Source organism: Homalodisca vitripennis, chromosome 8, assembly GCF_021130785.1.
Source record: "Homalodisca vitripennis isolate AUS2020 chromosome 8, UT_GWSS_2.1, whole genome shotgun sequence".
In the NCBI taxonomy this organism is placed as follows: Eukaryota; Metazoa; Arthropoda; class Insecta; order Hemiptera; family Cicadellidae; genus Homalodisca; species Homalodisca vitripennis.
The window spans coordinates 123,847,561-123,870,564 of record NC_060214.1 but is presented as its reverse complement, the minus strand read 5'-3'; the positions used below and the strand labels follow the sequence as shown (position 1 = coordinate 123,870,564).

At 31.7% G+C, this 23,004-nt stretch overlaps 1 protein-coding gene across 1 annotated transcript in view; it reads left to right on the top strand.

Annotated features, from left to right (window-relative positions):
• The window catches only part of LOC124368001 (cell adhesion molecule 1-like), a 237,714-nt gene that overhangs the window by 199,857 nt on the left and 14,853 nt on the right, over positions 1-23,004 (top strand). The gene's annotated exons all lie outside the window — the stretch shown is intronic.

Here is a 23,004-nt window from a genome sequence, read left to right as displayed (position 1 = left end):
TATACAATTCCCTTATTGCATTCCTCATTTATAGTTTCATACCTTAAACATGTTGCCTTTTTTAATAGATGTTCAGAAAGTATTACAAGTGCCAACTTCAAAGAACATTTATTAGTTTGGGAGTGATCCACAGCAAAAGAGGTTATTGGACATGAGATTTAGCTGAGAACCAAAAATTTCTAAAGTCCATAAAAAGTGCAGGATGAGTTTCGTCTACAACCAATCCTAAGCATATGAAATGATTATAGGTCTAAAACAGATTTCGTTGTGCTAGAAAACATATTCTGGAAATCTTTGTGAACTTTTAAATCATGCGAATTTGGTAATATTGCATTAGAAGACAGTAATATTACCATGTTAAAAATGCCATAAAGGTGTAGCACAAATTACTGACTGTTTTTTATAAAAGGAATCATAAAAAACATTTTGCCTTTGGTTCTATAAGGTAAAAGTGCTGTAAATGTTAAAATATACTTATTTTGTTACAAATACAAATATTATAATTTTTTACAGTACCTAACAACTATTTTGTCTTTTTTATTTCATTTCTGGAAATACCTTAAGAAATTCTTTTCAAATTCATCTCTATTTATCCAATATCAGTACGCTGTGTGAATACCACAGTAAATTTACCAGAGAAGAGATCGAACCCTTTTGTTTGTCAGAGCAACATCGTAATAGTAGGAAAATATTTATCTATGCAAATAATAAAATCAACCACTGATATAGGAATTACCTATTTACCTATTTAAGTTATACACCTAGAATTGTTGCATTCATTAATGCGTATAGATTGAGACCATACAAAACGAAAGGAATCTATTGATGAATTCACATAGACTATAATTGAATAGTAATGAAAAGGATAAATTTTCATTACCACAAGTTTTTCAAGCTTTTAATGTTCAAAAATACATTTTATCTATGTATAATGGTGAAAGCTCAATATACACTATTTATATAAAACAACGTCACATATAAATATTACGGAATCGAGGATTGAAAATGGTTTAGCTTTACTTTGATTAACAAATCAAACAAAATATGCATGTAATATTTTATTAGGCACTAAAGTCTCTTTTGCTATGAACAGCTTTTAATTAAACTCTAACTGATTTTTAAAACAACAGCATTGCTTGTACAGCTACCGATTGCAACAAAATACATCAATCGTTTCTCATTAATCGGTTATTTACTATTTGTAATAAGAGTGTATAAAATTTTAGTTAACGGAGACTGCAAAATACCTTTATTCAAATCTGGAGTGACACGTATTTATAGTCACGTGTCTATCCATATTGGGATATTTCCATTGTGTATTATGGAATAGGGTCATACAAGACCGGTCTGACCTATTTCATAAGAGAAGACTAAGCCCCACCATGTGTCGCATATCAGGCTTAGATGAGATTCCATGTAAAATGTCATTTCTATAACTCATTTCTTTAGGCTACATGTGGTATTATATCACATGTTAAAATGATTGTACTCAGTGTATTTAAAAATGTTTCGGCTAAATTGTAAATGTTTACCTGTTTATGGTGTCATTAACAGTGCATTACAGCTGCTAAAGCATTATGTTTACATTATGTTCTGACTAATTTTTATGGTATAGGCGTCAAAATGTTTAGATTAGATTTATAAACTTTGATTATTCTAAAAAAATGTCATAATCTTATAAATTTTAGTTTTCAATGCTTTATCCTTTTTCCATTTTTAAATGTATTGTACTATTAGTTGTTCTCTTGCTTTTAAATTCAGTAGAATCAATTGTGACAGTTTTGAGATTGTGTTTTCTTTACTGTTTACTAAAATAAAAATAAAAACCTAGCAAACACATGCATACTGACAGGTTGACTGTAAACTAAGCACTTCTGATTAACGTAAACGTTTTTATAACGAGTTCCAAAAATATTGCTGCAATATTCCTAAGCTAACAGTATAGAAATTTAACTTTATGCCACATTTAAAGTCTATAATGACAGTTAAAAGCGTACATAACAGCCCCTATCCCGCTCCATTTCCAGCACTAAAAAAACCCACTGGGGATGGAAAATTTACATATCTGTCCTACGTCTGTTCTCACATCATTAGATCGAACTTTTCCCATTGTTAGTGGTTTGGGATTCACCTTTAAGCCGTTGGTTCAGTTAGGTGTTAGAGAGGACTTCTAAGCACTTCGCTTGATAAAATAAGTAATTTTTTAACTTTAATTTTTTTTACGGTCATATAGAGTCCAAACGACAGCCCATTATAAATTGTCCAAGGGTGTGTAGTTCTAACATGTTAATTACATCTGTTAATTATATCTGTATGGTAAATATGAAAGAAATTTAACTATTTGGTCAGTTTTGTATATATGAGCTGGTTTTGAAATCAGAACACAGCATTCAATATAGATTGATAATGTTCACAAATACATGAACGGCCGTCCAATCAGATACCACCAGGATTATTCCACGCTTCGTCGGATCTCTCTCACAGATAGATTGTTTATGTCAGCAAACAGCAGTTGAGGTGTTTACCTGCTGCATGCAATATTTATTTGATTTTCACTTAATAAAATGTTGAAACAATGTTTTATCACAACAATATACTGCAGTTTTATATATTTCGCTAGTGTAACAAAATTGTAATTTATTTCTTCTGATATATCGAATGTCCCGAAACTCTCTGGACGAAGCTACTTCACATTATTACTCAGTTCAAGATAAAAACATTTCACCACATGATCATAGGTCTCTGGTGCTTCGTTTCCCATCAGTCGGTTGGTATGATTATTATTATTAAAATAATAGTATCTTAAAAAGAAATAAGTTGAAACCGTACCAAAATTGGGGCTAGTGTAACAAGGTCCAGTTACAGCAAAACAAAATATCTTTAATGCCTTAAAAGTAGCGGCCATTAAATACTTTATCTTCAAATATCTTAAAAAGCAGCAAATTGTAACAATTAATCACCTGAATATTATTATTTATTGTATTTTATCTCAAATATAATGATACCAACACTATTTATAATCAAATATCAAAGCAGATCTACTGTGATAAACAACGTTTGAAATTGGGGTTCTCTGAAAGTAGTTTAATATACAACAATGTAATAAACGGCTGCTCCAGAATAATGTAATAAACGGCTGCTCCAGAATAATGTAATAAACGGCTGCTCCAGAATAATGTAATAAACGGCTGCTCCAGAATAATGTAATAAACGGCTGCTCCTGAATAATGTAATAAACGGCTGCTCCTGAATAATGTAATAAACGGCTGCTCCAGAATAATGTAATAAACGGCAGCTCCAGAATTATTTTATGCCTATTGCACTCAAAATCGAGGTATTTCGTTTACAGGGATAAAGTATACTCAGATCTATTGCCAAGTCACGTTTATTTTATCTTATTCATAAAAAAGCAATATAGAAATTTAAAGATTTATTAACAAAACGGACGTCTTTATGAACAATAACAAAGAAAACCAAACTTCTTGATTTACAGTAAAGTTATGAACTGCATTATCCATAATAATGCTTCTTTTAAACACAATATCTCTTATAAAACGAAATAAAAGTGACTTTAAATAGTTATACTGTTTAATTTTTCGTTTCATAATAAACACAATCTTACAGTAATGTTCACTTAACATCGTTTTTATAATTTTAAACCTTATAGATTAGCTGTTTTTATGAGAAAGACAATTTTAGAGAATTTGTACGACTTAGTGTATTATTTTTTAAGGTGTAAGTTTTTTAAACACATACAGGTATAGTAAACTAAGCACTGAAGTTCCATTTTAATATTGGGAAATAAGTTTATACTGCTCAAATCGTGTGATTTACCTTAGTCCACACTACTTACGGCACACGCTGTATATTTGATTACTCCACTTCAATTTTGCACTGTAAAGCAATTTATTTAATGTACCATAATTTCTTGTTATTTTTCCAATCCACACAACTACTAAATATTAAACTAGTGCACAGTTGACGGAATAACTATTATTTGTAATAAAATACGTCAATAATATCAATCAATGTGTACTATCAATGATTTTTTTATAAATTACAGTGAAATAAATTAAAATATATTTGTTATAAAATATTTTAGAAGTAGTGATTAATATTAAGCTTATCACAGAAAATATATTATGACCATTTAGGCTTGCTTAGAACGTGTCCCTTAACCGGATTTTCAAGTCTACGGCTCATTTCATTCTATGCAGGGTGTTTGAAACCTCTGTACTCGTATATGTCCTGCGGGCAGATAAAAAGACACGCAATTCGACAGAAAAGACATTTTACGTCCCCAGGCAGGCGTAAGAAAAGAATTTGACAGCCTACTGAGTTAATAGGCTTTGGTCAAATTTCATCGATGGACATGCTCCATCATCATACTCTACCCCGTCTATACACAAACAGATACATACAGCGTAGTATAGAGTGACTTGAAGTAACGCAACGAGAATCTTACCTACTAACCAGAAAAAATATATATTTTAAACGCATATGATTCAGTTCTGTCTCTTTAGAAAGTTTAGTACGTAACAATTTTCCCTTTATCATCATGGTCCCTATAATACAAATATAGATTGTCCGCTAACACTCAGCCACCCCAATCGTGTGAAACACCATAGTCGAACTCAATATTCCAGCAGTGAAACCAAATTCTAGGACTACAGGTATGTTTTTTCGAGATGTTTTACGGATACACAGACAGAAATAAAATATTTCCAACCCCAATGATTGAAAGGCTGAACGTGAACGAAGACGTTTCTGTCTGTCTGTCTTTCCTCACCAAATCTCGAAAACAAGCAGACCTGTAGGCTTAAGATTTTGGAAGAATATTCATTTCTATAAAGGCAATATTGAGTAGGATAATTGCGCATGCCAGTTCATAGGGTTTGACTAAGCGTTAGGGAATATATTTATATTAGTTTAATTAATAATCTTAATATAACCCGAAAATTTTATATATGGATAAATTTGTAAACAAACTAATTTAAACCATATAACATTGAGCATGTAACATAGTATTACATATAGACTAATGAAATGAGCTATATACTTAAAATTCTGCTACCACCACATATAATTTGTTATGCAGCAGGTGTTACGCATACTCTAACTATGCTATTAATGGGCCACGTAGGAACTTTATGTATGTATATGTGTGTATATATACGCGCGCGCGCGCGCGCGCGTGTGTGTGTGTGTGTGTGTGTGTGTGTGTGTGTGTGTATGTGTGTGTGTGTGCGCGTGTGTGTGTGTGTGTGTGTGCGTGTGCGTGCGTGCGTGCGTGCGTGCGTGTGTGTGTGTGTGTGTGTGTGTGTGTGTGTGTGTGTTGTGTGTGTGTGTGTGTGTGTGTACGATTAAAACGCCAAAACTTTGGGAAAGTGTAAGAATATTTTAAATACTTACTACTACAACAACAACAACTACTACTACCTCATACCGGAATGCCAGTACGGGGATTCGGATTCGGACGATGCCCTGCACACCTTCTTCAAATGTAGAAGGTGGGAAACGGAGAGAAGGGAGCTGGAGGCAGCTATCGGGCGTGTTTCGCCGGAGACCCTTATAGAAGAGATGTTGTCCAGTCCCGAATCGTGGAGCGCTGTCGCTGCGTTCTGCAAGAGGGTGCTTAGGCAAAAAAAGAAGAGCGCAGCTATAAAGCACCAGAATAGCTCATGTCGGTGGATTTTAGAATGAAGTAATGCCCATTGGGCGAACGATGGCACCCTCTTGAAGTAGTTGCAGAGATGCGTTCCCAAGAGGGTTTTCAATGCCTGGACCGGTAGGTTTGTAGTGGGTGAGAGTCCCACACATCAGGGCGAACATCTGTCCCTGACGGTGCATAATGCATTTTCCTATCGTAAAAAAAACAAACAAAAAACTACCTCATACCACCTTTATACTATTTGGAATGATAATTTTATGTTAATACCAATTAGTTTAATAAATATATGGAATGAAAATTCCTAGTAATAATGCAAATGCAAAAGTGCCTTTTTTAGTTTTTTTGTTTTTATTTCTATATTTTTAGCTTCAAGCGTAAATTATTCAACCCATCGTACTGAAATTTTAAATTACATTACACTAATGACATTTTTAGCGTCCGAGGTATGAATATGCCCCTATTTTTATTTCAAAAAACCCTCCGGGCTACATCCCACTGATATCTAAAGTTGCGAAAATCCTATCTTGTTCTTTATTCTTGAGGTATACCAATAAAAGATCGAATTAGATATAATCAACTGTTTTGCTCAAACATTGTTTTAAGAAAGAAAAATGGATTGTTTAATTAGTTTAACTATAATTTTAATGGTAATATTTATGTTTGATACCTGTTGACACTTTTTTATGTATTAGCTGAAGCACGTCAAAGAGACTAAAACATTTGTTATATTTCAATTAAATAATATAAGTGCTTTAATAGCTATTCAATTTTAATAACAACTAAGACTAAGATATCTGTATAATTTCTAATACTTGATAAAACATTTGCTTTTTAAAATATTGTTAAAGAAATATTATAAAAATCCACCTAAATAAGGAAAACTTTGAACGTTTATGTGCAAGAATATCTAGGTACTCAAATAATTAGAATATGAAAGAATCTAAACATCCGTAATTAAACCCTTTTGACAGAACTGGCTTCTCAGTTCTAAGAAGTACATTTAATATTTCATGCATCGGGACAACGGGGAAAACTCAACCATGGCTCAGGTAATATATTAGACCGGAAGCAGATCAAATTTCTTGTAAATAAGCGAGTTTTCTTAACCAAAGCAGGGTTTTTATAGTTATGGATACAAATACATAATCAGTACAAAAATATAGACCTGTATATACTTTTACTCGGAGTAACAACTCAAACTCAGTTTTAATATCGGAAAAAACTATTTTCATTTGAACCAGAAATGCTTCTTTACGCGTAAAACTGGATATAAGAGTTAGTGCCTTTATCTCTTATCCTATAACCTTAAACACTGAAATAATGAATATCAGATTGTTTGACTACTCGCGTTTGAAAAATTCCATTTCGGACCATGGAACTAAGTAGGGTCCGTACTTTGAATTTAAAACTTCCGTGCAAAGCCGAGAGTATAATTAGCTACTGTTTAATTGTGTTTAATTGAGTATAATTGTGTTACTGTTTTCTTGTTTCACTGAACGATGGCAAATGTCCGGAAAAAATCCTGTTTCCTTCGAAAAATGCCATTGGGTACCATGGAACTAAGTAGGGTGCATACTTTGAATTTAAAACTTTCGTGCAATGCCGAAAGTATAATTAGCTAGTTATAAAATAAACTGAACTATAATGAAATTCTAACATTTAGTAATTATTGGTTCGGCTATAGAGAACTGGATTTTATCAAATCCTTCGATACTGATGAATAAACATATAAACGGCTTATTAAAATCACGCATGTTGATTCTACAGTATTTAAATACACCTAAAGCGACACATATCACTTGACAGATCCTATTAACACAATTGTACAGCAATTACACACTGTATAACACACGCCGTTCCAGTAATTGCTTTAGTAACTGTAAAATACCTCGTTTTTATGTCCATTACTGCGAAAATTCTCGTTTAAAACAACGCTCCAGTGGTTGTATGTTTGAATGTGGAGTGGGTTAATAAAAAGTGATGGGTTAGGGTTAACTGGATTAAAAATGGTGTTTTGTATTTCTAATACTATGCAAAAGCATTATTTACGTTATCATGGATTTTATACAATGTGTGGACTGAACTAGCCAGAAAGCCTATACTTATTCCAATGTGTGAATGCCACTTCTCTCTAGTTTCACAAGTGTGTGTTAACAGATTGCTGTGATAGTACCATGACAAGTACAGGTATTGTATTTGTATTGTCGGAAAAGCGTCTAAGAAACCCATGTCACGAGGGCTATAAAGATTTTATTTCTGTTTTATCACACAATACGTTGAAAATAAACTTCCATATAAGTTTGAAACTGTTTGTACAGCTTTATATAGGCTTCATATGAAGCTTTGTATTATTCTGATATAGGCAGCGTCTAGGTCAATGAGGCTGTCATTCACTCTGCGGGAGTTTGCTGAGCGTTAGTTAGAATTGTTTTATTGATCCTAGAGGTAACCATGATGAGTAAAACCACCTGTTATTTCAACAAGTGACATAGTAACACTTATTACTATAGAACTGAAACGTTTAGTTTACACACATGTACAGGGTGAGATATAGTAAACTGAGTCTACATATCTAGAATTGAAATCAAAGTAAAGGAAGTAAAGAAACCCTATTTTGCTCATTTTTGACGTGACAACGTCTTAAATTAGGTTGCGGCTCGGAGTCACTCATGAAAAAGTGTAACGCCCGGTAACGTTACGATGCCCGTCCAGTGGGTCCGCCGCACGGGATCCGCACGGGATAAAGCAGATAACTGTGGGTCCGCCGCACGGGATAAAGCAGATAACTATGTTTATTCGTGAAAATGTGGAGTGCTTAGATTCGTCATTTACAACAACTACAACAATAAAGGTAAATAATTGTACACTGATATTTCATTATCGTAAACTATGATTGATTGATTAATTGTTAGATTGACACAAAAGTTGAGAAACTGAGTTTATAGGTTATGTCATACTATTGACAAATGTACAACAATAAAGGTAAATAATTGTACACTGATATTTCATTATCGTAAACTATGATTGATTGATTAATTGTTAGATTGACACAAAAGTTGAGAAACTGAGTTTATAGGTTATGTCATACTATTGACAAATGTTGATAGTGTTAAGTAAATTATTAGTTTAAATCACTCTGCAATCAATCGTAATTCAGTCGATTGAGAAGAAACAGCGCGTATTGCTAGTCAAACATTTAAAATAACAAATTATAACCTCTAACCTGTCATAACAGTGCGACCAAACAAACGAACTAAACCGACCAATCACCACGCGCGGAGTTAGAATTTAACTGTGTTTAGCAAGAATTTCAAATTCCAATTTTAGTAAATGTTTTATTCAACTTTACCATTTACAATAACAAATTTTAATTAATTTCAAATTATGTACAATGTCTTAGTAAACAAAATATATTTCTATAGTTAAAATTTGTGCAATTCTTATTTTCATTCAATTCCTTGTTCCTATTGTGCAATTTAATAATATTCATATCAATAAATATTCTACCGAGAAAAAGACTTTGTCACGTAAAATCTTCGCCCGTAAAACCGGCTTTACAGGCAACCATAATTTTTTACGAAAGTTACTTGTCTGCAGTGACAAAGGGTAGAAATCACACTAGCAGTTGGTTCTCTATAATATATTATAGAAATATAAGAATATAGAGAACCAACTGTAGTAGTCATTATAATGACTATTCAGTTCTTAGATAAGCAGCAAGACGCTATATGAATTAGATACCAATTTAGAAAATAATATATTACACATAATTTACTATTCAGAAAGAAAAGAATAACAATTTTGGAATTATTATGTGAATGCTCATCCCAGGAGTATTCGTTTGGCTTGCATAGAGGAAAAAAAATAACTATACTATTAAACAAACGTCTTCAATCACTGATCAGTATTGATTTGTCATCGCATGTACTTACATCATATCTCTCATAAATTTTAATTCCTGCCACGCTAGATACAAGTGTTTAATAAATTCTTAAACTCCGTTTGAAACAAAAGCACTCTAATTGCTTGATTCTGTGCACAGTGTGTTACAAATTTTATGCACACTGAATGGAACTAGGAAACTATAAGAGATGCAGCAAAGATTAAATAGGAAAGTTCAAGTCGTGCACAGAAAAATACCAACAAATCAATGTGATTAAGTGAATTATGGATTGGGTCGTTCATGTGCTGGACTATAAAACTGGTTTTGCTCAAAACTGTTACAGCTCTCTTATTAGTACCTGTAATGGAACGATTTTGAAATGAAATTTGCATGAAAGTTCTTCTACTTTTTAAATATTATAGTTATGAAAATTCAAGACCAGCAAACAACAGCTGTAGGGATATTTTTTTTTTTTTTGCAAAGACTATTTTTTCACAAATCAGAAGAGAGTAGATTTCGTACTAATTAAAAAAATACCAAATTCTTTTATACTTTCCTTGTAGTTTCAATAAATAAATCATGAAATCTTAAATAAATAATTCGTTTTTTGCTAGCGTAAGGTTGCTTTAGGGGAATTCTTATTCTACTGTTAGTGTGGTTAGTGCATCTGACAGATATTTAACTGCAACTAATGTTGGAATCTGCTGTTTAGTGAAGCATAGAATTAAAACCAATTTCTAAAATTGACTGTTCCTCACATAACTGTAACTGATTAGAAAAACAGCGTGTTAGGTACAATTTTTTTATATCAAGACTTGACGCTACTGGATTTTTACTTAAATATGTATAGGAAAGTTAGTTTAGGATTTGCGTGACGCTGAGAGAAGGGGACACATTGAAAACGTTTAGTAACGAAGAAATTACAGTAAATGTGGATAGAACCGCAGGTATAGCAGGTATAGAATACACAAGACTATTTTATGTCTATAATCCCGTGAGCTAAGGTGCTTGGTGTTATATTATTAAAAAGTTTACTGAAGTTGTCTGAAATAAACCCTTCCACCTGGTTGTAAACATGCTATAAATGCGCTTTGCTCCACCGCCCTTTGCGACTCTATTCTCATTTTTATATCTTCTTTCCTTTCCATAAAATCTTTAATTAAGAACACAACCGTAGTGTGCATAGCGTTTATGGGTAATTATAAAAAGTTTCGTCGAATTACGATTCTAACTCATACATTTTTTATATAACGTGATGGTTGTACTCATAAATTTCAGCTTAGTATACTATGAAATTTTCTTTATAATAAATCAATTAAAATTGTGTACAAAGGTTTTTAAAACCTTGTCAACTTACTGGTTTAGACTGGATAAAACCGTCTTGAGTTAAATAATATTCATTAAAATGGTATATTTTTAATTTATAGTGTTTTTTTAAAGCAAGAAGCACTTTATTTGCACTTAGTGTTAATAGGACCTTTGCACTTCTTTCGATGTTACTGGCCATTTAGGATGGGTAAGTTTTGGGGTAGGAGCCTTCTTGACAAGATCCCATGACCAGGAGTAGTGAGCTTTATCTGCCGAGTCACATTAGCAGAAAGGGAAGGCCTTCGTATGCTATACTGTTCCATTTTCAGGTTTGAAGAAACTTAACATTAGGGGAACTTAACCACTGCAACAGTAATTTTCCACAATAAACTGCCGACCAATCTTTTATCTCTAATATCTCAACAATTGTGATCAGAGATGATCCGCTCTTGGCACCATTTTGGCTGGCCAGATTTAAGTGAAGCATCAGTTGTTGCCGCGCCTAGTGCAGGTTCTAATGGAGGTGTCAACCAGCGAGAAGTAAACTTTCCGGGGGAGTTATTGAGAGAAATAATATCCACGTATTTTAAGCTCTTGAGATGGTTTGTAGCAGATCGTCAATGGAACATCATATTTTGCGATGATAACACCAAATTTCAATAATACGCTTTGTTATAAAGTAAAGTGCTGGGTAGCAAATTTTGTTTTGTTTGATAAAATTAACCATACCGGTTAGTTTTGGTTCAATTTATATCTCAAAGTAAGACCTTCTTCTGTTGGTCTGCTGCACGTATGATTTTCTTGTAATTAAGTTTGAATAAGTGTTAGCACGGACTGTCTGTATATGCACTATGTTATTCAAATTCCTTTTTAACGAATTAATTTTATTTATGAATTATTAGCGAAAGTTGATTATTAGGCTACTACCAAACATCCTGTCCAAATACATCAGTCTTCTTTTCAATTTTCAAAAAAATAGATATATTTTTCACATGATAGTGTTTACCATATTCTAAAAATGCAATGCAATCTTTATTAACGTTACTGAAAAGTACTTTAATGTCTGGCAGTATAAAACACTTATATGTGGCAATAACTTTTCAAGGTAAAAAAGTGTGGTGAATGGATAATAAAGCCTATGATATAATGTAGTACATCTTTATTTCAAATTATAAATAAAAGCTTTAATAAGGTTTGGTATATAATACAATAACAATTATTGTATAACATGTTGGCTGTACAGGCATTTGAAATGAAATGTATATTCCATATTTTTATAATGTGATTTTGAATAGGTTTATTTTTATTGTTTAAAATATGAAATCAAAAACCTTATCCACCCGAAAAATACATTACAGTTTTAAATGGTCTAGAGAACCTTTCACTGCCCCAATATCCATCGTATTTTATTTTTAACAAACATTTAGGCTACATATTATATCAATAAATATGATGGTTCAATAGCTGATTACAAATATGAAATTAACAACGGATTTTTAAAAAGTTTAGTTGAATAACCTTAAAATGTTTTGATGTTTTCTAAAACTTAACAATATTAAAAAAAAAAAAAGAATCTATAACATTATTTCTAGAATCCAAAAATAAATTTTCACCTACATTTAGAAATTTTATAGTCTATAATTTTATATACTTTATTGTGTTAAATTTATTTTGATAAATTCAATAATACACTTTATGCTTTAAGTTAATGAAATACTTTTGTTATGTAAATTAACGTTGGGTATTCTACTTTCTGGTATGTTAAATATCACACATATGAAACAGTCTGTAAATATGACAGACTGTTTAACTCGACAATATATGATTGGGGTAGTTCTATAACAGCAAGGGAAGATGGTGCAGATAAAGCAACAAACAGCCCGCACTGCGGAGACTATGAGTGAATCAAATGCTCGCCGTCTGTCATACTTAGTCTAAATCATTCCAGGAACGGAGTCACTCGCTGTGAAATCATCTTGCGATCAAGTAACAATAAAGTCTCGGCTTTCATCCCTTTTAAAGCAATAAAGTAACTCTTCTCTGAGGTACGCTGGCATTGAACTTATATTTACTGTAACATTTTAATACCCTTCGTTCCTCTGATATTCAGTTTCTACATTATATTACTGCAAAAAAATACTTAAATGTGTTTATTAATCTTTATGATGAGACGGATGTGATTATTTCAACACATTCAATCATATTGATATAAATGTTCCTTCTGTGTATATTAATCATACTTTATTTCCATGAACTAGCATGTTTACTTACTTTCCTGTCGCGTAAGTAAGTTATGTTGATTTATTAACCCACTAGTCAAATTACTGTAAACTAGAAGTATCCAATGAATTAGTCGAATTATTCCAGAACAAGTCATTTTACAACGAGAAGGATAAAAAGAATGTAGTCTTACGGCTGATGAGTTTAACTTAAAACATAATAAAGAATAATTCAAAAAATGCAAGCGCTATGTGCCCAATAAGTGTCAAAATTTACTGTTTTTCAGATTTCATGTTATTAATTATTATAAGTAATAAACATATCGAAATACTTGAAGGTTATTACAAATGATATTATTATTACTTCAAATGTATAATCATAAAAATGCTTCCAATTCATTCAGACGTAAAAATTAAATGTTTTAATAATTAAAACAATGTACTCGATCTAAAACTAACAACTTTCTAGAATGATCTCAAAATAGACCATCTTGAAATTTTAACAGAAAAATTGTATTTTTAGTTGTGGCAAAGTTTTATGTCTAATTCGTAATGGAATACGTATGGAACAAAATAGGATGAGATATCCATCGCTGCTGTATTGGCGTATAATTACTTATAGGGTTAAGGCTATTTCATGTCCAAAATATTGGAAAGTATACAAGGCTTTTATAAGCTTAAACTCACACTTAAACAGTGGATGTTTGATTTATATCTTGATAGTTTTAGCGACCCGTCATTCTTAGGTTTTAAGGATGCCATATTTTGTCACATATGAGTTAGATAGGATGACATCTGCAGTGAATAGCCTAATATTCTCACGGGTAGAACAAGTATAGCCCTGTCTACAATCCATAAGTCACCGATATTGAAGTGGCCCCCACCCACGACGACACTACATTCAGTTTGATCTGTACCACATGCTGTGACTTGCGCGGGTGCGTTGGTCTTGCTTCACACTACATGGTTGAACTTGTACAGAACCACATACTGGTGTGATGTAGCTAAATGATGCTTAGTGTCATTAGGATATCGTGGTGCACTATTGCGAAATTCTTGTTTTCTGCAGGCAGTACGTATAAATTTGCTTGATATTTTGTAAAAAACATTGGTCCCAACATATTACCTTGAGGAGTTCACAGCAGAAATCTCCACAACTTACAGATAAATCTAACTTCAATATTTTTACTCCTCCAATTTTGCAAACTTATAATTGTGGCAAAGCAAAAGTATTCAGGTTCAGTAATAAGTTCATCAATATCAAATGAATATACACAGTCAGAATAAGGTTATGTTTTAACGAATAAGATACAATACAGGCCAAAGCGAATAATCATAATTGAAAGAACAGAGTTCTTTTAACTCAAACATTCAGGGTATTTTAGATTGATCGGTTTATAATCGTGAGGCGCAATTTACTTCAGACTATAATTCAACTGGCTCTCGACAATTCTGACAAGCTATCATGTTGTTTCGCCTTAATTGCTGATAACCATAGTAATTACTAATCAATCATATAACAACCCTTAAATTATGCACTGTCCTTTCTGGCATATCGTTTTATTCAAAGCTTCTAAAACCCTGAAACCGTTAAGTTTATTGTCATATGCTATATGTATACCAAACATTTAACATGATAGTTTTGTAAAATTAGATTCAAACTTAAATAACTAAAGTTATACATTTTATACTTAATTTAAATTTTTATTTTGTAGAACTCATGATACTATATCAGGAACATGCATTTGCAAAAGGCTAATTAAGACTTCATATATTTTTATTTGCCTAACATTATTGTTGAAAATTTATAAGAGAACTGTACATACATTATTACCGAATTATTAATGAGATGAAATTTAGCAAGTTTTCTGACATTGGGGTGAGAAGAGTTTAAAATTCTTCCAAATATATGAGTTACTTTTGGCAGAATAAAAGTTATAAATATTTTACAAATCTCAAATTAATACTAACTCTAATATGTAGTATTACAATGTAATTACATTTAAACCTATTTTGGACTAGACGGTAATTAGATAAATGTTTCTATAAATATATACTCATCTTACTACTGTTTGCCTCATTTTTAACTGCTTCAAAAATTATAATGGTCTCTACATATCCTTTCCGGCTTAGTCTAGTGAAACGTATATTTTAAATGTAACCGTCATGCCACAATTTCAATTTGGACATACATTACTAATTTACATGTTTAGTTTGCACAATCCTGATCGGAGAATAACTTTCAAATTTGCATTTTAATATAATACCATACATTGTAATGCCACCTAGAAAAAGACACCTATGACCAAAACTGTGTTCACCAGAAACATAAATGATACATTAAATGTCACATAAGCTGGACTTCTCAAATTCTTACTAAAAGATATCACGAATGCGTGTGTGTGCGCACAATAAATTGGCATTGTATGTACAGGTTATCATTTTTTGCGTTATTTTCACTTAAATTTGGAAATTTATAAGTTACCCTCTTTAGATAGGGGGATTTATTTGTTTTACCATCAAAAAGATCTAAAAAATTTAGTCTAATTAACATAGTGAATGTTGTACATTAATATTTCTATCCGTTTGGAATATAAAGACTTAAATTGTAATGGGTTGTTTGCCCTAAACTTTTAAGCATTGGTTAAATGACCATTGTTCTAAATCCACTTTAAAAAATTAAAGAGTTATTTAGTACGAAGTGGCTTTGTTTTGGCGTCAGCAAGATTCAGGCTAAGTATGACGGACAGAGAGGTGCTGATCCACTCATAGCCTCGACTCTGCACTGCGGACTATTTGTTGGTTTATTTGCGCCATCTTTCTTTGTTGTAAGGGACATTGACTTCGTTTAATGTTGTTTATTTAAAACAGTTCGTTATATTTTTTCTCAGGTAAAGACGGTTGAATGGTTATGTTATGATACATTAATTGCTGATATTACGTAGGTAAATCTGGTCTTATAGTATGCTTTATATTAAGATTTTTATATTATTATTTATATTAAGGATATTCCTGTGGTCAAATCACCAATGTATCGGATGGAAAGCATAAACCTCACAATGTTTTGGTTAACAGAATAATTTCTTCTTCCAGACCAAGATAACAATACTAATTAATTGTAATATATTATATTGAACACTTAGCAATTTAGAATCCTATCATCAAAAATATCATTTCATCGTTGATTAGTAAAACTATTTAGTTAAAACTGGGCAGAAATGTACAGTAATGGGCACATTAGGCATAAAAATCCCCAAATATATATAAATAACCGAACACGTGTTAATAAAGAAAACTGGTTTTCCCGCATAAATGTGAATGTTGAGTTGTTGTGTTCTTCAATTCACATTAATTGAACTCATCTCATCATAGCGACGCTATGTGTGGAAAACTCAGTTGCTCCACCGTACTTAAACACCGAGTATAAATCATCGTAGTGCACTAAATTGTGCACCAGATGTGACAATGATAATACTAATATTATATTTTATTTTTTGTAGCCTAAGCGTTTCTGATGTCGAAACGATGTAAGAAACTCATTTTTAGTTTCTTCGTCTACGACTTTTTTATCTGTTCAGACGAACATCACTCCAGATTCCAGGAATCAATTCTAAGACTGCGTATCATTTGATACCCTTCACTAAGAGGAAGGTGAACTTGAGCTAAATTCAACATCCACATTAACTCAACCCTTATTTCCATAGCTGCGTTGTTTATATATGGGTTTAATTTTACTATTACTCATTTAGACATACAGTATATGATATTTCTAGATATTTGGCCTTGAATATATATGAACTATAAAGCATTTTTTAATTACGTTATTCACAAAACATCTACAAACATTTAATATACTATTCAGTCTTAAAAGAATGAAATTATGACAGGTTAAAACCTGTTTTGAAACAACGTAAAGAAAATTTTACTTATTTGTTCCTCTTTGCTTTTCAGGTCACACCGATTCATAACTTTGCTAATACAATTACTATCTCTTGATATATCTTCACGATGTGAAAAGCCATTTTTCAAGGTATGTTAAAGTAAAAAGTATTTTTCAAATAGTAATTTACCCGTACAGTTAACACTGGCGTTCAATTCTGTAACCACTTTATTCACCTCTCACTACCTATACAATTTTTCCATCACTAAATTGCTTTCAAAAATGAATAAAATTAGCAAATAGTGTTTTTAAACATAAAGAAATGTTAGAAAATATAAGAACGTTTTACAAAATTTTCTGGAAACATGTTCTTATCGCCAAACATTTTCCAAGAATGTAAAAGCACGAATGTTTTATCTAAACATATTATCGTCTTTACGCCCGCAGGTTATGCGATCATTACTACATAAGCTCTATCTGTAGAAAGTGTAAAACAAATAATGTTTGTGCATTTTCGTTAATCTTGTCCTGTTTATATATAGATTTATAATGTAGATAATAAAATTTGACCGTTCTTTAGCGAGATGGTGAAAAAGGCCTTCATTTGTGAAGAATTGGCTGTTAGTTTGGCAATTTTTAAAATATTATAGTTACAGTTCTTTACGATGAGGGACAAATCATTTAAACACTCCAAGAAGAACTGAGCGCTTAAATTAGTCTTCCGCAAGAGCCGTAAACATCGAATATTTTTATAATTAACCAGTAAATATTTTATATGCATAACCACATTACTTCCGTGCAAATAAACCTTCACAATACTTCCTGTATATTTTTCATTTATAATATAGACACCTCATATCCAGTTGCACTGAGTTCGGAAAAAAATCCCAAGAACACGTTTTTACCTAAATCTATTGTCGAACCTGAGCCTACACATCCGATTAAATCACTGTAGCATAATAAGCGACCACCACGAAAATTGAATCAGTGAATCAAATAATATTTATTAGAAATATTTTTTGGGAAATTTTAGCTTTTTAAGTAATATATTGAATACTAAACCTATCTTATAACATTTGTTTAATATTAATTTAATACTAGCTATTTTTAGTGTATTATAACGATATTGAATTGTTTAATAACAATTCAAACAATGTATGACCATTTGTGTGGTGTCTAGGCCTATTAGTGCGCATCCTAATATAACAAGAAGTAAGTTTTACAAGCAGCTTATTTTATTCAGATACATGTGTTTTAAATTATCATTGATAGTTGAACTATACGACAAAATAAAATATTATAATGTAGATCGGTTTGTTCAGCAGTTTAGGCTTAATCAGAAATATCAATGAATTGATTGTCGATATGGCTTCTTATACGTTAGCCAAAACAATATATGTGTATAAAAAACAGTATGGAACTTGCTTCTTAGTATTTTATATTTTTTAGTTTTCTGGCAGCTTGTGATACAAATAACAAAGTTAATCGCCATTGTAATTGCGGCTTTTTACTCAAATACAACTGAAATGATCTAACCGTTGACAGAACAATGTTGTTATAATACACTAAAAAAAGGCTAGCATTGTAATATAAAATTTTAAATAACTATAATAAAAATGGATTTCTATTCGATAGTTAACGTATTTGTAACCGATCATTTGTTTCTTTGATACGATGTATTGATGGCCGTTTATCATATATTATAGCCAATTTAATATAAAAATGTTGTATATTTATTTATCCGTGCTATTGTTAAATCAACGCCTGAATACATTATTAGAATGTATTATTAGATATACACTTTTAGAATGTCAAGAATTGTGAAACGTTCGTTGAATAGATAAATTTAATCAAGTTTTAAGAATTAGTTGAAGGAAAATTAATATATCAAACGTTTTGTTTTTAAGAAAAGTACTCGATGAGAATTTTAATATTTGAGATGTAGTAACTACTTTCATAACAATAATATCAGGTGAAACATTTCTCAGAACTCTTACAGACAAATTGTTATTGAATTGCTTTCTGTAACTCGACTCCTTTGTTAATTATGCCAAAGGTATTTTCCAGAGGGAAAAATTATAAATATGACGGATTTTAAAACAAAATGCACGTAAAAATATTTAATATCTGAGATATAAATGATTAGTTTCTCGGAATTATCCTAAGTGAAACAATCACAATATTCTCAGAATTGCTGTCTGTATAAATGCTTGCATCAAATTGTTTGTGTCATAATATACTTAAGAAAAAAACGAAGTTCCTTTGTTATGTCAGTCAAATAATGAATTAACTATTTTTTCTAATAAATAGAGATTTGAGTATGAGTGTGTGTGTGTGTGTATGTATGTATATATATATATATATATATACACTAATAAAAGTTGTATAAATAGCAATAGCCAAATAAATATGTACTTTTCGCGATTCGATGTTTATTAAAATTAAATTCGGCACAAATTTGATTAATGTAAATAAAAGCTGTTTGACAGGTATTTGGTCTTCCGATCATATGTTAGTTTGGTTATTTAAACTCATATGTGACAGATACGGCCAAATACCAAATAAATGAATGGTAAAAAGTAAGAGGTCTGTGGTTTAATGGTAGCACATTCACCCGGTACATTCAAGTGAGAGATCCGGGTTCGAGTCCCGGCGGAGCAAGTACTTTTTGTGATTGAATGCTCATTGAAATTATATATATATATATATATATATATATATATATATATATATATATATATATATATATATACATTTATGAATTAATGAATAATCTTTCTTAGATGAAATAGCTATTATTTTATATATATATATATATATATATATATATATATATATATATATACATCAGCTTATGTATAGAAGAAATATAAGATAAGTATAACGAATAGAACAATAAATATAGCAATACTGAAAAGCCTACATGGGCAATCTGCCTGTGCGTAGGCCTAGTTGCATCTAGCCGCCAACATAAGATTTAAATAATACGCTGGATATGATAGTAATAGAGTAAGAATAAGGTAAAAAAGATAAAGGGATATACCTGTATGTCTATTACTTCTTGAATTTTCCTGTAAGTTATTGTTTTTATTCAAGCGGTGGAAAACAAATGAAATAAAAATGGTATGTGTGGCTAAACTAAATAATCCATTTATGACGGAGTGAGGAGTGTGTGTGTGTGTGTGTGTTCGGTTAGTAATTAGTAACAACGTCATGGCCAAGGGTCAGGTCCCCTGTACCCGGCAATGATAATGATCTCCGCCTCTGATACGCCTAATTGAAATAGCCACTCATTGATACGATATTTTAAAACTGACAAGGATTGTGCGTTAAAGAAATTATAAGCGTAAAAGATTCTAGAAACATTTCTAAATAGTATATTTGATATGTAATACGAATTAGTTGTAGAGAAAGATCTATATAGTATATATATATATATATATATATATATAAGGGGATTAATTATAAAATAGCTTATTTTTAATTTCTAATCGTCCACTCACTAGCTTTTCTTTTTGTGATAAAAAAAGTAAATTTTATAATAAACTTATTGGATTTTGCTCTAAGTAATAAGACGATTTTGATACTCTTACATATATTTTGCAGGCATTAAACTCATTATTCCCCCTGTTTCACCGCTCAACCCGTGATATATCATGAGCTGCATGTGAGAAGAATGTGTTTAGCCGAATGTATTCAACCTCCCTCAGGGAGTGCGAGGCTCATAAAAGCAACATTTTACCGCGACGCGCCGCGCCGCCGCACCGAGGAGAGCAGTGGTGGCGCAAATCGTTCGGAGCCCCAAGTATGCTTGGAATATTGATGACGCGTGTTTGGGGAATTCCTGTCGAAATCCAAACACTTCTGTATTCTCTGAATAAACAAGGTGCACCTTTCTGTCTTGAAATATTCTCTTGGTTCAAGCCACATGTAAGGAAGTGCAATGAATACTTAAACTTATGTGGCGGTTAAGGTGTACTAATAAATTAACCAGTAAAAGTCGGCACATGTCAAGACAAACTAAAATTTACCGATTCATTGACAATAATGTCAAGCACCAGCAAACGGAGCTCGCTTCTACTTTGATCTAAAAAGAAATTAATGTCTCATAGATATTTACGTGCCATATTACATTGCTATTTGATCCTGGCACTGTAATGTAATCAATATAAATTATTATCAAAAATCTTAATGAGAATTTATGAAAGTATGTAAAGACGTACTACAAGTTAATGACAGGTACATTCTGCTATTGGATGTTGTGGTATTGAGGAAACTGTAGCCCTTCGGCCAAAATATTGTTCATACCATTCTAGATACCCAAAGTTTAAGTGAAATACATCGTCTAGTTAATATATTATGAAAAATTTGCTCCAGAACATGTCCAGCACCGTTTGAGCCAGCTAGGTGAAGATAGTTGTTAAGAATGTTTCTACACTACATGATTTTACAATGCCATAAGATAGTCAACATGGTAAAAACTCTGCAATTAAAAGAAATTTGCTGAGAATTTGGTATCAATGCCTTTTGATTTAAGTACAAAAGCATTTTCTGCTAAAAAATTATAACCTACGATCCATGCATTTTAACCAAATTTCCATTGACAACCCAAGTCTAAGGATGGCTGTGGTTCTCTACAATGAATTGGCACATTAAATAACACTTGTCTTACGGATCATGAAATATTATACAAATACAAACACACGAAGGAATAAGTTTTTAACAACAATAAGTCAAATAATTGTTTATTCAAGTTGTGGGGCTCTATGGGTATTTTTCTAGGACCACACGTTTCTTCAATCATAAATACCTCATATATGTTATATTTTCATAGATATTAATCAATACGAGTGCGAAACTTATGTGGAACAAAAGCCAATTAAAAAAATTATCATTATCCTTTAGATGAAAATATACAAAAGTCGTAAGGTATATAGGCTATAGTGCAGAGGCTTCACTGGTGTCTGAGATAAAGCTATAAGAAAATCAAGTAATTCAAAGGCCTGGATACTTACAGGATGTAAACTGAAAGTGTCCATATCTTTCAGGCATGGTCGGTTTTTTCAGACTGAAAGAGTGTAGAATTTGGGAGTTCATCAAGGCCATAATCTGTAATAGACCTCACAGTAAAAGTGTTTAAGAATCACCACTGTCTAGGACATCTATTATAAAGAAATTCTCTCAACGGAAAACCTTATGGATCAGGACGTATTATTAAATAAAAGTATCCAGTAAGTAGAAGCTTTAGTAATTTTCAAACATTTTCTGGAAATTTCCATACAATTGAAGTTTCGATAGACGGTAGATTCCCAAAAATTTTAAATCTTAGTCTATGAAAATTAAGATAATTTACACAGTTTAGGCACACAACTTCGTTTTTATAAATCGGTGGAAACAGTGTTCCAGTAAGGAAATCGATCACCAGGTTTGCTAGTTATCTAGAAAATCGCAATAGCCTGTAAAGGATAGGGAAAGGGTTAGAACATCAAATTAACAAGGTTTTCATAGATCGTATTTGTATTACCTGGAATAGAGACACCGGAAAAAAATAATTATATCACGACATACTACTAGATATACTGAATGTCACCAATTTAAGAGTCTGTATGTTTAGGTGACGCTTATGTTTATTTATATGGTGCCTGACAATTTACATTTAAGCAAAGAAACATACTGTATGATCTCAGAAACAAATGACCATTTTATACTTTTAACCATTTTGATATTCTCTAATTTTTAAATACTCAAAAACAAATGTGACTGACAATCTATTTATTTCTTATAGGAAGTTTTCATATCGAATTTGATTTTGTAACCAATATACCTAGGTTTTTTACTTAGACGATGTAAATAGGCTTTCGGAAATTTACATTGCCCCACATATGCTGCACTGCAAATTTAAGAAAGAAGGGTTTCAGAGTAAAAAAATCTACGTTTTTAAAATAATGTGGACATCTGTTATAGACTTTGGTGGGTAAGAAGAATATCTTGTAACGAATGAACCTAATGTCTGTTCAATCCGGTGTGTGGTAATAAAAAAATA